The sequence below is a fragment of the Corylus avellana genome, chromosome ca1 (assembly GCF_901000735.1).
Source record: "Corylus avellana chromosome ca1, CavTom2PMs-1.0".
Lineage (NCBI taxonomy): Eukaryota > Viridiplantae > Streptophyta > Magnoliopsida > Fagales > Betulaceae > Corylus > Corylus avellana.
The window spans coordinates 45,832,222-45,838,735 of record NC_081541.1 but is presented as its reverse complement, the minus strand read 5'-3'; the positions used below and the strand labels follow the sequence as shown (position 1 = coordinate 45,838,735).

At 31.5% G+C, this 6,514-nt stretch overlaps 1 pseudogene; it reads left to right on the top strand.

Moving 5' to 3' along the window:
* The first annotated feature begins 793 nt into the window (after positions 1–793).
* Positions 794–6,090, top strand: LOC132178830 (beta-amyrin synthase-like; annotated as a pseudogene).
* The last annotated feature ends 424 nt before the right edge of the window (positions 6,091–6,514 follow it).

Below are 6,514 nucleotides of genomic sequence, written 5' to 3'. Positions count from 1 at the left end.
ATTTTCTATATCTGTTTAATTATATAACTAATTAATCACAAAGGTACTATATATCCTGGAATTTTTAATTGAAGGATGTAAGGGGGTACAACTTCAGCCATATGCACCATGAATTTTGTGGTTCATACATGCATGTTGATATCTACCATGCACTCACCTTTAAAAATCTAGAGAAATCAAGAGAGTTCAGATGATCTATAAATAATACGAATATATCCATAGCTAACACTTCATTATAATAGTAATTTAAATTAATCATTTGCTCTTTGACCTTGAGGAGTTTCCCCAATTAATCAACAATAAATTTACTTACTAATTATATGTTTTGGGCGTTGTTAGTTAATCAGTATGATGTAGGAATGAAATGATTTGGATTGCAGGATTAGACCAAGTATAATTAAATGACTATTGGTAAATGATTTGATCTTTAAAATCCAACAATCCAGACTAAGTGATTAAAATTAAATGACTTCATTTTGAAACAAGGTATCTGGATCATGAAAAGACACTTATTCATTAAAAGATATTTGTTCATGATCAGATACATGTTCATGCATGAAAGTCTACTAAATAGAATTCCTCTATTTTAAAATAATGATTTTGTTGGCAAAATAGACGGATTATTTTGTAAAACCCCCTAATACAACTTATTACGATTATGGTTGCTTTAGTGTTGGTTATAAGTTATATATATTTATATGATTGGTATGTTACCACTAGCGACTATATATATATATAATAGCTGCATGAAGCAGGGAAGAAGAGAAGAGATAAGTGATTGAAAGAAACTGACGAGGAAGAACATGTGGAAGCTTAAGATAGCAGAGGGTGGAAAAGACCCTTATATCTTCACCACAAACAACTTTGCTGGGAAGCAGACATGGGAGTTTGACCCTCAGGTTGGGCTGAGGTACGTTGAAGAGGCACGTCAAAATTTCTACAAGAACCGGTTTCACGTGAAACCTAGCAGTGATCTCATATGGCGAATGCATATCCTCTCTCTCTCTCTCTCTCTCTCTCTCTCTATGATCTATATATACTAAAAACACCTACTTTCCTGCATCAAAATCTTTGCCGTAGAGTAGGGGTAACAATTCGTGTTTATATTTGAGGTTCGAGCTGTGTCAATATATAAGTATAAAACTATATAGGTCAATTCTAATTCGATCAATTTAATTAAACCGGTTAAACTCATCAATGGCTCAACCCTAACTAACTAATTTAGTATTAGGTTCATGTAAATTCATGGGTCATGTCAATAATTAGTACTAGACCCTATATATATTGTGTGTCGGGTTCAGGTTATGTCGGAATATAGGTATAAAACTATATAAATCAACCTTAATCCAAACCATTTAATTAAACAAATTAGATCTCTTAACTGTAACATGTTGATTAAATACTAAATTTGTATCAAATTTGGAAGTCGTATAAAATATTATATAAAATATTCATAATATCATGATATATTGTAAGCTAGCGGCTTTAAAATTGAAAATATCATGAGGTATCTAATAATTCAGAAATTATTTACTTTAATATGCTCATTTCTTTGTCAAAATGATTGCAGTTTCTTAAGGAGAAAAACTTCAAACAAACAGTTCCCCCAATAAAGGTTGAGGATGGAGAGGGAATCACATATGAAAAGGCCACAGCTGCACTAAGAAGGGCCGTCCACTTCTTTTTAGCCTTGCAGGCCAGTGATGGCCATTGGCCTGCTGAAAATGCTGGTGTATTGTTTTTCCTTCCCCCTTTGGTGAGATTTATAATTATTAAAAAAAAAAAAAAAAAAATTATTAATGTCATCATTGTGATCATCACATAATCAAATAGATTCTATTTTGGGATATTTACATAAAAAATTACACATTAGGGAATCTTTTGTAATACCAGGATAAATCATCAACAACATAACAGCTTTTTTTCCTTAAAAAAAAAAACAGCTTTTTCTAATGATATTTAACTTTGAAACATCTTCTAAGATTGACCAGATTATGAATAGTACCATTGGATTTATGACGACATGCTTGTCGCTGACTTGTTTTGGTTTTCATCTTGATGCAACTGCGCGCTATTAATTGTATTCTATTCAACCGGTAAAAATGCAGGTAATGTGTTTGTACATTACAGGACATCTTAATACTGTGTTCCCCGCTGAGTATCAAAAGGAAATCTTCTGATACATATGCTATCATCAGGTGCATATTCTTGGAAACATTGCATGCAAATTATGCAATAAGGATTAGATTTTTTTGCTGAATTGCTTACTTCCTATCCTTTTTTTTTTTTTTTTTTGGCTGGTGTTTAAACAGTCATGTATAACAATTATGCTGTAAATTTTTCATATTGTAGAATGAAGATGGTGGATGGGGATTACACATAGAGGGCAACAACATCATGTTTTGCATGGCTCTCAACTACATTTGTATGCATATACTTGGGGAAGGACCCGATGGTGGTCAAGAAAATGCTTGTGCAAGAGCGCAAAAGTGGATCCTTGATCATGGTGGTGTAACACACATACCTTCATGGGGAAAGATCGAGACTTGGCTTTCGGTATGACCTTGTTTCATGAATCCAATCATATTGCTTTCATTGCCAATTAGGATATATATATATATATATATATATATCAAAAATTCACTATGCATAATGATTGTTTGTTGATAATTAACTCTAGTATGCATTTTCCCTTTGTTGTAGATAGGGGTGCAAAGGCGGTTACGGTTAGCGGTTAGTGGCAATAACCGCTAACCGTAACCGCCCTAGCGGTTAGTAAATTTCACTAACCGCAACCGCTAACCGCCTAGCGGTTAACGGTTAGCGGTTAGTGGCCGGTTAGCGGTTAGTGAAATAGATAACCGCCCGCTAACCGCTTTTTTAAAATTGGGCTTTTTTTTTTGGCTTTTTTTTACCCTCATTTTTTTTTCTTGTATTTTTAATATCTTCTTGGGCCCAATTGCTATAAATATTTGAATTGTCATTGGATCATATGATTAAGTGTTGATCTTATAAACTTACAAACAAACAAAAATACTTCAATTGTAGTTATAAGTAACACATTGTTTAATCCAATGTCAATTACTTAATTTGATATTATATGAATCACATTGTCATTGTCATTGTACATGAATAATTGATTAAGTATTGGAATTGTAATTGGATCATATAGTTAAATATTTATCTTATACATTTATATTATTCAATATGCATATAATATAACTATAAGCAATTATATATATATATATAAAATTCAAAATTGTTCAAAATTGTTAATTTTCTTTTTTTTTTTCTTTCAAAAAATGGTTAAATTTCTTTTTCTAAAAAATGTTCAAAAAATACATTAATACTTCAATTGTGATTATAAGTAACACATTGTTGAATCTAATGTCAATTACTTAATTTGATATTATATAATCATATAGTCTCATTAAATTATATCATATGATTCATATGATTAATTATTTAAATTCTTATCATATTTACTTATAATCTTTTTTCTTTGAATTGAACTTAATATCTAATGGTAAATGGTAATGTTCAAACTCCTAAATCCTAAATTCCTAAAGTATCTAATAATGCTTTAATTAAATTGTAGACTTGTAGTTATAAGTAACATATTGTTTAATTCAATTGAATCAATTGTGATTATCATTGTACATGAATCATATGATTAACTTGTAGACTTATGACTTATGAGTTATGTCATATTATATATGTATTATTTATTATTATATAATCATATGATTTAATGATCAAGTCATCATGTGATATAATCATATCAATTATAGTGATAATATATAAATTACTAAAATTATAATGATAATACATTAATACTTAAATTATGTTTATAAGTAACACATTGGTCATTGTTTAATCCAATGTCAATTACTTAATTTGATATTATACGAATCATATCATCATTGTACATTAATAATATGATTCACTTGAAGTCTTGAATAAAGTATTTGAATTGTCATTGAATCATATGATTAACTATTGATATTATACATTTATATTATTCATATACATATGTAGACTTATATAGACTTATAGGTTTATAACATACATTGGAAATAAGTCTCTAGATATTTAATTGTTGTATTAGTATGAATTAGTATACTTATGAGTTATGTCATATTATATATGTATAATTTGTTATTATATAATCAAATGATTTAATAATCAATCTCATGTGATATAATCATATAAATTATAGTGATAATATATTAATACTCAAATTGTGATTTAATTATTTTTTTAAAAAAATTGTGATTTAATGATCAAGTGATTATATGATATAATCATATAAATTATAGTGATAATATATTAATACTCAAATTGTGATTTAATTATTTTAAAAAAAAATTGTGATTTAATGATCAAGTGATTATGTTATATGTATAATTATAAAAATATATTATATAAAAAAGGCGGTTAGCGGTTAGCGGTTACGGTTAGTAGACCCAATAACCGCTAACCGCTAACCGCTAGGCGGTTATGGCGGTTAGGCGGTTAGCGGTTAATGCGGTTAAACGGTTAGGCGGTTAGGCGGTTGGCGGTTATAGCGGTTAGCGGGCGGTTAAAAACCGCCCGCCTTTGCACCCCTAGTTGTAGATACTTGGTGCGTTCGAGTGGACTGGAACCAACCCAATGCCTCCGGAATTTTGGATCATTCCTTCATTTCTTCCCACGCATCTATGTTTGTACATATATGCGTACTACTTCATTAACTTCCTAAAATGCCAATGTACTTTAGATCCTTATTGTATAATGGAATGTTTTTAAAATCATTTAGTCCAATGTTAAAAATTAAATACAGTATTAATGCAGTGCGACTTAGTGGGCTACAAAGATGCACATCAATAAAGAACGGATACATATTTCTAGATTTTGAGTCTATCAAAGATATAAGAAATCTTCTCAAAACGCTATAGCCTATCTAGGGTTTGAAGGAAAATAATGAAAAAACTCTCTGAGACTTCTTATTGATAAAAACTCACATAAAATCAAAAGTTGAGTTCTAAGGGCTATAAGCATGTATTTATAAGCTCCTAAACCCTAAACCTAATAATACTATGAAATAGAGTCAAAGTGCAATTCTATGATGGCCATCCGGACGAAACATAACGCCGTCAAGATGGTCACTGAAATAAAACATGAAAACCGTAAATAAACATATGCATCCGGACGGCCTCCGGACGAGGACTTCAGACGAGGCTCTTGGGTTCAGGCGCGTCCGGATGATCTTCGGACAAGACTCCAAACGAGGCTCTCGTGAATGCACTTCACTCTTCCCATTCGGACGGGCTTCGGACGAAGTTGTAGACAAAACCATTTTTATGAGATCCTTAACTTTCTGGTCTACATCAAGTATTTAATTGGAACATGGTTAACACTTCTATTTGAGTTGTCTTGTTACTGAGAGGTTTTACTTTCTTCTCTTTGCTAATTAAACTTGCTAGATATTGCTTATCAATTGCCTTTCCCCTAAAATGTAGCCAAAATGTGGTGCTTCTGCCGCATGGTGTACATGCCCATGTCATACTTGTATGGAAAAAGGTTTGTAGGCACAATCACACCTCTCATTCTTCAATTGAGGGAGGAACTCTACACTCAACCTTACAACGAAGTTAATTGAAAGAAAGTGCGTTATCTCTGTGCAAATGTGAGTTTACCTTAATCTTCTCCTCATGGTTCATACTTGCTCATATGCTTTTCAAAATATTCTTCCAACACAATGATTATGCAAAACTATTGCTACAGGAGAATCTCTACTATCCCCATGCTTTGATACAAGATTTGCTTTGGGATAGTCTATACATATTCACTGAGCCTCTTCTCACTCGTTGGCCCTTTAACAAGCTGGTCAAAGAGAATGTCCTTCAAGTAACAATGAAGCACATCCATTATGAAGATGAGAACAGTCGATACATTATGGAACGTACACAGAAACTCAAGCTCTTGCAGAATACTACAAGCGTACATGACCCATTGCCATTCAGAAAAATTTGAATTAATTAGTGAACTATATATAAGAGGCACCAATAAAAAAGCCAATTGTTAATTCTCTTAAGGAATAGTATACAATGTCGTGCCCTGAGACTAATATGTAAGAAATTCCCTAATTATATGAAAGTGTAGCCCATATGCCATGTGTTTATTGTGATTTATATTAAACATAATTACGGGTATTTGGTAATTTATTCTAAATAAGAAATTATTTGTGGAATTAAAATTGGAACGGATTTTATTTTGATTTCTTATTTCTTGATGAGAGAAATAAATAAGGTAAATTAAGTTTTAATTGAGAGGGTTGAGGGAGGAGTACTGATCGGTACCTCGCGTGGCCCGTTTAATTAAAAGAGAAAAAAAAAAAGTAGAAATTCCAATTACAAAAAATATTGTCCATTCTCCACAGGGTGGTCGAACAAAACTGGAGCAAAACTACCGTAACGGGTGGGAGGTTGAAGCCTCCCAACATTTTTAAAAAGTTCCCAAAATATATATTTTT